The sequence below is a fragment of the Eubalaena glacialis genome, chromosome 13 (genome assembly GCF_028564815.1).
Source record: "Eubalaena glacialis isolate mEubGla1 chromosome 13, mEubGla1.1.hap2.+ XY, whole genome shotgun sequence".
In the NCBI taxonomy this organism is placed as follows: domain Eukaryota; kingdom Metazoa; phylum Chordata; class Mammalia; order Artiodactyla; family Balaenidae; genus Eubalaena; species Eubalaena glacialis.
In genome coordinates, this window is record NC_083728.1 from 86,284,174 (window position 1) to 86,294,533 (window position 10,360).

Sequence of the window (10,360 nt, forward strand, 5' to 3'; positions counted from 1 at the left end):
TCGCCCCAGACACGGGAGGTCAGATTAACTCAGACACAAGGCTGGCGGGGGGCGGGGGGGCTCCACAGCTGGAAGTGCTGCCGCATAAGGCTCCGTGGGGCCTCAGGAGGAGAAGGACAGCGATGCAGCTGAGCCTGGGGGCCTGGGCCACTCGAGGGGCCGAGGCTGCAAAATGGCCCGGAGAGAGCTGCCGGGTCTCAGGCCCGGAGTCCAGGGCCATGGCCTGGGGTAGGCAGGGGTCAGCGCCTGGGTGCCGTCGGTGCTATAGGAATGGAATATAGGTCCGGGGGCTCAGGCCATCACTGGGGTCACAGCTGGGGCACGAGGGAGGTAGGAAGTGAAGAATTCAGTCCCTGCAAAGGAAAGAGGCCGCAGTCTCCATGGGAAACCAAAGTAGGAGGTGAGGAAGCTGAGGCAGATGCCCTGTAGGCAGCCTGGGCCACACAGTGGGGGGCGGGGCAGAGGCAGGAGGGGAGCCTGGGGCTGGGCTGGCCCTATGACCAGAGCTCATCTCAGAAGACGTGGGTTCTGGGCAGCACCTCTGGGCAGAGTGGTGGGTGGGGCAGGCTGGCTCAGATCTGGGAGTCTCCACAGGGAGAGGCCGGTTCTGAGTACTGAGATGCCTGGTGAGTCGCTGCCCTACTGCTGTCCCCGGCCTTGCCAAGCCTTTCCCTGATTTTCAGTGGGTCCCTCTCTAAACGCCTCTGATGACATTCAGGTCTGCAGACTCAGACACTGGCCTTGGTTCAGTGAATGCTAGCATCTGGGTCTCTCTGCTCAGCCGACGGGTGTCTGAGGGGCAATGCCCCCTGCTCCAGGCCAGTGACAAAGGCACCCTCAAGGACCTCAAATCCCTGTGGCTGCGGCTCACCTCTCACCAGCTCCAGCTCCCCTAGGGATCCATGGGGTGCACAAGCCGCTCTCAGTTCCAGGCCAATCCCTGGGTCTCTCCTTTTCTCTCTCCCTCCCAGTTATGAAATCTGCCCTCCCTGTTGGCTCCTTCTCTGGGCCCAGCACCCAGCCCCTAAGTCCAAGTCCCTGCTTGAGCTCAAGGGGGCAAGCGGAGGACACAGCCCAGTGACGAGCAGTATTCTACCATTAGAGAGGGCCCAGGACAGCCTGCGGAGTCTCAGTGGAGTGGGAAAGAGGGATTTCCAGAAGTGACCCTTGTGTGACAGGCAAGGGGGAGTTGCATGGTTGAGGCTGGAAGGCTGGTGTGGTCAGGCTGGAGGAGGGGCTGCAAGCAGAGAGGGCAAGTGAAGGAGGTGCGGGGGCCCCATCTTGGAGGGCATCGAAGGCCACGCTAAGTGCAGGCTAAGCAAAGGGTTTAAGCATCCCTGCTTTAGAAACAGGGTTCCAGACCTTAGAGGAGAGTGGTTGGGAGGGGCAGCCGTGAGGCGGGGGCAGTGTGCTGCTGAGACGTAGTGGGCATGGGTCCTGCCAGGGAGAGGGGGAGGCGGGATCGCACGCCAGGACGTGGCAGCAGCAGGCTCTGCAGTGTGGGGTGACACACCGGATGTCAGGGTGCTGGGGGGTGGGGGAAGGAGGGGACCTCTAAAGTCCTGAGCTCCCTGCCTGGGGCTTGCTGACTTCGCAGTCTCTGTAAGGTCAAGCAGCCACCAGACCTTGGCTGCTGGGGGAGTGAACTGTTTCCAGCTGCCCTCATCTTCCCTGCTACTGAATCAACCTAGGGTTTGCCAGGGAGACTGCTCTGTGGAGAGGGTGGGGTGGGGAATAAAAGCTGCCCAGAGAATGGCTGCAGAGGACCCCAGTGCTGGATCCAAAGGGTGCGGCCAGAGCACCTTTGTGAAGGGGGAGGGGCAACCAAGCGAAGGAAGAAGAGGAGGGTAGGGTTGGACTGGAGCCCCCGCCCAGGGTTGACCAGGAGGTTGACCATTAGAGACCCCAGACCCCTGGCCGGCTGGCAGCCACACAAGCCCTACAGGGCAGGGCAGGGCAGAGATCAGCCTGGAGGGGTTTCTATCTGCTGGCCTTACCCCAGACCCCCTGCACCTCTACACTACACCCAATCCCCACATGCACACAGTGGCACCTGGGGGTTTGGGACAGCCCTGCAGCCAGGACTTGGCGCCGGGTCCAGACGTGCACAGCAGTGACTGAGCTCCAGCTCAGGACCAAAGCAGGGAAGAAGGATGCAGCATGGGTGAGGGCAGCTGGGCGAGCCTGGGCTGGTCTTAGCCAGAGTCTGCCACTGGGCCCTGCAGCTCAGACCCTGATGAAATGGGGGCTAAGCCCTGCCCTCAGGCTGCTGTCCTAGGGAAGTGGGCCCTGGGAATGTGTGCCCCCCCCACCCCAAAGTGTGTACTGTCTGTCCATCTACCATGCCCCTGTGTTCCAGCCCTAAAGAGCACAGGAGCCTGGGGGCGGGAATTACTCCATCCCTGGCAAAGATCCTCTTAGTCAAGGGCTCTGGGTCCTCCCCTCCCTCCTCCACCTGCCCAGGTGACTTTGACTTCATTATATGCATCTAACTCTGCCTCCTAAGTATGAACCATATTCTCATGGGCCTCTGATGAGACAGCTCTGCCAATAGCTAGTTGTGCAGGGAAAGCTGGAAGCATGAAAAATACCAGGAATCCCAGGCCTGGCTAAGAAGGGATGGCTCCAGATCAATAACAAAATCTCTGGATGGTCTCGGGTAGGAGCGTGGAGGGGCGGAAGAGCCTCACTGGCCAGTCGGCCACTTCCATCTCTTCTGAAGGGCAGACTGAGGGCAAGGGAAAGTCAAGTGCCCAGACAGGGCTCCCAGCTTGCAACCCAGGGGGAAAAGGTAATGTGCGGGGACCCTGGGGAAAACTGACCTGCCCTAGGAGAGGTCCCTGCAGTTTAATAACCCCCTCCTACCCTTCCTTCCAGCCTTGCACGCCTACCAGCTTGGAACACCTCCCTGCCCAGCCTAAGTGGCAATGGTTGGGTCAAGATGCAGCACTGGTGGTCCAGGGGCTGTCTCAGTGGAAGGAAGTCTACCCTCACCCCCATCTCGGGGCTGAACAGGGCAGAGCCTGCCAGGAAGGTTTAAAGAATAGATAGGGGTTGGGACTTCCCTGGTGGCGCAGTGCTTAAGAACCCGCCTGCCAATGCAGGGGACACGGGTTCGAGCCCTGGTCCAGGAAGATCCCACATGCCGCGGAGCAACTAAGCCTGTGAGCCACAACTACTGAGCCCGCACTCTAGAGCCCGCGAGCCACAACTACTGAAGCCCACGTGCCTAGAGCCTGTGCTCCGCAACAAAGAGAAGCCACTGCAATGAGAAGCCCGTGCACCGTGAGGAAGAGTAGTCCCCGCTCGCCACAACTAGAGAAAGCCCGCACGCAGCAATGAAGACCCAACGCAGTCATAAATAAATAAATTTATAAAAAAAAAAAAAAAGAACAATAGCTAGGGATGCAGGAGCAGCTCTGTGTTCAGGAAAAAGCACTGGGCTAAGGCCAGCTCTAGGTTTGCGCCAGCTCTGTCCCTTTTGTAGGCATGGCCTGGGGTCCAGCCCCACTCTGGGCTCAGTTTCCATTCTGAGGGGTCTGGGTGGCCCCTGAGGCCCCTCCTGCCTTGATTGTCTGTCAGTGTTGTCAGCTCTGTGCAGACCAGAAATCAAGGGGGAATTGCCAAGACTGGCAGCTACCCAGGGTACCCTAAAAATAATAGGAAGGCCAAAGTCCCAGAGGTGCCCAAGGGTATAAGCCAACTTTCTGCAGGACCAACAAGGGCCTGGCATGAGGAAGGCCTTCAGTCTTGGCTCTGACCCCAGGGCAGGTCTGGACAACCCTTTTCTTCCCATGTCATTCCCCCCTCATCAAGATGGGTTCATGAAAGTCCTTTGGAAAGTCCCTTACCAAAAACAAAACAAAACAAACAAACAAAAACTGCAAATTCCCTGGTGGTTTGGTGGTTAGGACTCCGCACTGCCACTGCTGGGGGCCCAGGTTTGATCCCTGGTCGGGGAACTAAGATCCCACAAGTCCCAAAGCGCAGCCAAAAAAAAAGTCCTTTAGGGGTAGCTGTTTTCAGGCTGGGGAGACAATGGGACAGCGGCAGGACAGGGGGATTGAGAATTTAGGTGAATGGATGACCAGAGTGGTCCCTGAGCCCTCCCCTCTCCTCACCCAGCCCTCCCCCGCCCCAGTCCCTTCTGAGCTCCCATCCTCCTTGCTGGGTCTCCCTGTCCCTCTCTGATCTGGCATCTCCCTTACTTCACCCCACTCCCTCACATCACTGCACCCCTCCCAACACCAAGCCCCTTCTCCCACACTGAAACCCCCTCCTTTCTGGGAGTTCTCCCATCTTCACTGAACCCCCAAATCCATCACTGCATCTTCTCACTTCACCAAGCCCCCTTCCCTTTTGGGAGCCCCTCCCCTACCTCTCTCTGGGCCCTGGTGGCTGAGCTATCCTTGCACAATGCCCTTGGTGGCCCTGTTGATGATCCCGAAAACCCCCTTCTCCAGGACTTACCAGCCGGAAAGCCTTGAACCCTAGGAGTGGTCCCACGGGCCAATCCCTCAGCAGGGGTCATGGAGCCCCAAGGCTCTGCATGGGAGGAAGAATGGCTCTGGAGGAGTGACCAATCCCCACCAAGCAGGCAGCAGGCCCCGCCAGCTCAGGCCTCAGACTGTACCGACTCCAGAAAGGAAGTCTTGACCCCACCTGTAAGGAGGATGGAGCAGGGCCAAGGTAAGTCCCGAGGCACCCCCTCTAGGACACCCTGTTGCTGGGCCTCCCCATCCTCTCTCCTTTCCCCGAGGCCCAGATAGGACAGTGAGTGCCCCCTGGTGCTCTCCCAGAGACACCTAGATACCTGACACCACCCACCCCAGAAACTTTGGGAATCTCTGCCCAGGTTCTGGGTCCTGCCAGGCCCAGAGCAGAAATGGGGGCAGAAAATCCAGTCTTGGAAAACACTGACGCCCCCTAGCCCTGCACCCACCATACCTTTGGTCATACTCTCTGCTCTGGGCCTCAGTCGCTGAATGCCCTCAAGCCTCCTGGAAGTTCCCTCGTGGAGGACCCAGCTCACTTTCTCAGTCTGCCTTTGCGGGGTCTGGGAGCCAAGGCCTGGAGCCCAGGGGGTGAGGGAGACCTGCCACACCCTCTGCGCCTTTCCTGCATAGGTGTGCTGTTACTAATCACACTGGCGTATACTGGGCACCTGCTAGCTGCCAATCACTCCTTAGTTTATTAAATCCTCACAGCAACCCCATGCCACTGAGAGGCAGCAGAGGATTACAGCTGTGCTTGTGGCCACTGGTCAAACTGCCTGGGTTCAAATCCCCACTGGGGCACTTACTAGCTGTGGGACCATGGGCAAGTTACTAAGTCTGTTTTTTCCTCCGCAAAATGAAGCTGATCATATGAACTAATACATGTGAAGCCTTTATTTTTCAAGTAAGAAACACTCATGGGAATTAATTATGGGAAGATAACTTTGATCTTATTAAGATAATAATATGGAGATCACCCTAATTAGAGAGTGAAATCACTGGTGACCTTCCCAAAGTTGAGGGAGGAATTCCCTAGTGCTCCAGTGGGTTAGGACTGCACGCTTCCACTGTAGAGGGCAAGGGTTGGGGAACTAAGATCCCACACGCTGTGGGGCGTGGCCAAAAAAAAAGGTTGAGGGAAATATGAGGAAATGGTACAGTTTTGTTACAAAAGGGAAGGAAATGGGACTTGAGCTTTAGAAAATAAGTGTAGAGAAGATTTCCTTTCAAGACTAAAGACACTTAATGAGTTTAAATGATGTGAGGATGGATGGAGAGAAGCAATGGAGAAGTTGATAATGGAGATTTAATTTATAATCAGGAATATAAAGTTCTGAGAAAGATAGAAAAGAACACTGTTAGGGAATTCCCTGGCGGTCCAGTGGTTAGGACTCCGCGCTCCTACTGCAGGAGGCACGGGCTCAATCCCTAGCTGGGGAACTAAGAGCCCGCATGCCACACAGCACAGCCAGAAAAATAAAGAAAAGACTTAAAAATTTAAAAAAAAGAAAGAAAGAAAAGAAAACGGAGTTAGAGTAGATGTGACCATTCAGTATTAACAAGAAGAAAAGGAGTGTTAAAAAACAAAATTCAGCTGAGTAATTTGAAGCTCTAGCTGGCTGTAGTCAATTATTCATGAATTGGGCAGCCTCGCATCTAGGATAGAAAGGAGCTCCCGTAAGTGAAGCCTTGGAGCAGTGTCTGGGGCACCCAGGAAGCATCCAGTCAATGCCAGGCATCTTTATGAGGTAGTCTGTAATATTCTCATTTTACAGATAAGCAAACTGACCTCTGAAGGACGAAGGAACTTGAGAAGTTACGCCTCACAACTAGGACAGGATGGGTTGAGAATTCAAATCCTAAACTCTTAAGCTTTCTACCACTGTGAGCCCTTCATTTGGAAAATGACACACGTTTCTGAGTGACGGAAATCTCACTTTTCTAAACAGTAGCCACACTGAAGTTGGTCTTCAATTCCTAAATCCAGGTTTGACTGTGCCTTGGGCAACCCATCTCCCCTCCAGGCCTCAGATTACACAGCTCTATGTTGGGAGACGAGAAGGGCAGAGATTGGGGTGTCTGCGCTCCCTATCATTCCTGAAATCTGATTCTGGGGGAGAGCTCCGGCCGGCCACCACTCAATTCCCAGTGAGGAGCGTCTATCCGGGGAGTGTGGGGGAAAGAAGGGTGTTCAGCGGGGACGGGAGCTGGGCTGACACCGGGGGCAGGCGAGGCTGGAGAGGGGCTGGGGCCTGGCCGTGGAGGGCCTTGAGTGCCAAAGACAGGCAGGAGCTGGCCTCAGTGTCCCTCTGGACCTTGGGGCCCGCGTGTGAGGTGATGGAACCTGACAGACCCCAGTCGCCATCCCCCTTTGAGCCCCTCCAAGTGCTCTGTGGGCCGGGCAAGCTGTAGAGAGACCCGGCTTCCTCTGCAATGTGGGAATAAAGTAGACCTCCAGGGGCTGGCTCCAGAAAAAGCGATACGTAGGGAAGAAAGCATGACGAACCCGCAGTGGACTTTAGAGGCTGCGTCGTTGTTCAGACGGGGAATCTGAGGGGCAGGTACGCGGTCAAGGGCCCCGAAGGAGCCTGAGTTCCGCCCTCCCACACCAGCTCCTTCCACCGACCGCGGCAATGGACAAGGCCCACAGATGTCGCTAACGCCCTATAAGGCGTTGTAATGCCCTACAGAACCCAAGCCAGGTTACTCCGGGTGACAAAGGCCCACACGGAGGGCGGAGACCAAGGAAAGAGGAGAAGATGGAGAACGGGTGCGGGGGGGGAAGGGGAATTATTAAAGCCCGCGGTGGGAGGAGGGCTAGGGCACCGCCGGGCAGATTACGGCGCAGAGCCCTAGCAACAGGCCGACCATTGGAGGAGCGGGGCAGGCTAGCTGTGATTGGCTCTCGCCGCTGCCCGCGATTGGAAGGCGGCCGCGTCCCCGCCCTGCTCACATCCGGGTGTCTGGCCTGGCCTGGAACCTTAGCGATCCCGGGTTGTCAGATTTCTTTGGCCTACAGGGCAAGCGCCCAAGACGTAGCTGGCGGGCGCGCAGAGCGGTGAGGCTCACCCACGCGGAATCGCAGGTGCGGGTGCGCGCAGGCGTGCCCGCGCAGAACCGAGGTCCTAGGCACACGGAGACAGTGAAATCCTGCACCTGGGGCCCAGGTGTTTGCGGACAGGTGACCGGAGAGAAGGCCGAGGATGGAGTTCCCGTATGGGTTGGAGCTAGGCGCGGGCCGAGCTTGAGGGCCCTACTGCCGTCCCAGGGTCTGTGCCCAACCCGTGTAACGCGAAGGCTTGCAGGAAGCCGAACCCAGCCGACACCCGTGGGCCCGGGCCTGCTGCAGAGCCGGGCGGCGCCCAGCGGGGGGCAGCAGAGGACGGCGCCACTGGAGCCGGCACATGCGTGGGGGCGGGGGGGCCGGGGCCCGGAGGGCTGCTGAATCCTCCCAACTCCGGGACCCTGCAAATCATTTGGTAACCCAAGTAAATGGGGCAGAGACGGCCAGACCAGTCGCTGGTGCATTCTTGGGTCCTGAAGCCCTGAGGAATGGACCAAGGCTGTTTTGTTATCTAGGTTCGTTTTGGCTCTATCACCACTGGGCTAAATAAATTTTAAATCCTTAACATTTAGGATATTAGGGGAGTATTGCTCCTTTTGCTTTTGCCCAGCAGTGTAATGAAGTGTCTGTTTGATCTTGGGATCTGGACAGCATTTAGGGAAATTACATGGAAAGGAACTCGCCCAAAATGCTTGCAGTCAGCCAAAAGCTGCTCCTCCTTTATACGGGTTACCCAGCCATTACTTCCCAAATCTATCTTGTGTATTTGAATGTAATGCCTAATTTTGGTCAAGAGAATATTTTTCACTCAGTCCACCCACTACCCTCTCCAACCTAGTACTCATCATTGAGGAACCACAACATTCCCCAAAAGGAATGTCTGTTTGAAAACTGAGCAGTTTCCAAACTGGGCAGGCAAAACCACTTATAAACCGTAATAACGTAACACCTCCATATTTTGGGAGGCAAGGACGTTTGGAAGGCAAAATGCTTTCATAACAAACCTAAGGGAATCCAAAATGAGCTTTCAGTCAGGCTTTAAAGAACTGACCAACCATCAAAACCCCGGCCCTAAAATCTGGCTTCAGGAGGCTAAGAGAATGAAGAGATGGAAGGTTTGATGTCTCGTGTTGGCCCCTTATCTGAGAGCCAGTAAGTAGTAGGGTAATTTGTCCATCGTGGTGGGACTAACCAGTTAACACCAAGACTGTGTTAAAAGTCTAGATTCATTCTCCCAAGGTAGATCCAATATGAAGGCAGCCTCTCAGACATGATTGCAGCTTCCTGAAAACTCTGGGAGTGGTGGGCTGCACTATTTTGCCACCTCTGCCAGGCATAGGGGCAAACAGCTGCAGACCACCAGGACTCACCAAGTCAAGTGAGCACATGTATGAGATGGCTTGCTGAGTCAAAGCACGTGCTGAGTGGGCACCTACCTAGTTCTTTTCCCATCCAAGGGAAACAGGAGAGGATTTTGAGGCGGCAAGACACCCTAACCTAAAAGACTACTCAGAAAACAAGATGGTTCCTCTGGGTGACAGGCAGGCAGCTTTGTCCTCATGGGCTCAGGTCACAGGCCCCTGGTGCTGACCGCTGCTTAAGGCCACCTGATTCTGGTGGAAGAGCCCTGGGCCGGCCACCACTCAATTCAAATTCAGTTCCACCTGAACCAATGAAAAGGCTGGATGGAGGGACAAAGAAAAATCTTTATGCAAGACGAAAAAAAGTGCCCCAACAGGAATAGAAAGAAATCATATGACACAGGAGGAAACAAACAGACAAAACCCAGAATGTGTTAAGACCACCAAGTAGCCTGGTCTCTGGAAAAGTCAATGTTATAAAAAAGAAGTGGAAGGAGTAGAGGCTAAAGAAAACTATTATGAAATCCAATTCATCGATTTCATTGGATCAGAGGAGAGGGGGTTAGAAAGTGCTATCAAAGGCATTCTGGGTAAAATTTGGGGAGATCTGAATATGGGCTGGTATTAAGAGAATTATTGTGATTTCCTTAGGTGATGACAGTGTGGCCGTCATAAGAGAATGTCCTTGTTTTTAGGAGAAATATCAACATAGGGAGTGCAATGTCATTACTTTCAAGGTTCCACAAGACAAATATAAAATGTCACAAAGCAATGGATATTTGGTTTATCCCTGTACCATTCTTTTCAACTTTTGTGTTTGAAATTTTTCAAAATATATAAAAGGTTGGGGGAGATCAAGTCCCCCGATACCACCTAGCTATCCTTTAAACAGGGTTAAATCTGACGCAAGAGGCAATTACTGGGACCACCGGTTTCAAATATCCACATTTAAAAACCACAAGCCAGGGAATTCTCCCATGGTCCAGTGGTTAGGACTCCACGCTTTCACTGCCAAAGTCCTGGGTTCAATCCTTGGTGGGGGAACCAAACTCCTGCAAGCTGCGCAGCGCAGCCAAAAAACAAAATCACAGGGCAAAAAAAACCTTATATGACCCACGGGTCACTTAATGCTCAAAAGCAGCAAAAATCCTTCCATCTCAAACTGAGGCAGGTTAGGAAACACAGAGGACAGTTGCTCTCGTTACCTCTAGAAAGGAAAATGGGTGGCTGGGAAACAACCATGGGAGACTTACTGTTACCCGATGTCACCATATTACTGTCCAGATAGTAAATATTTTAAGTTTCACGGGCAACATACTGTCTCTTTGCACTTTTTTTTTCCTTTACAGCCCTTTAAAAATATAAACCCAGGTATGGATTAAGTATGAAGATGAAATACCAAAAATCCTATGAGCTGGTGCTGAGGACTCCGTCAGTGT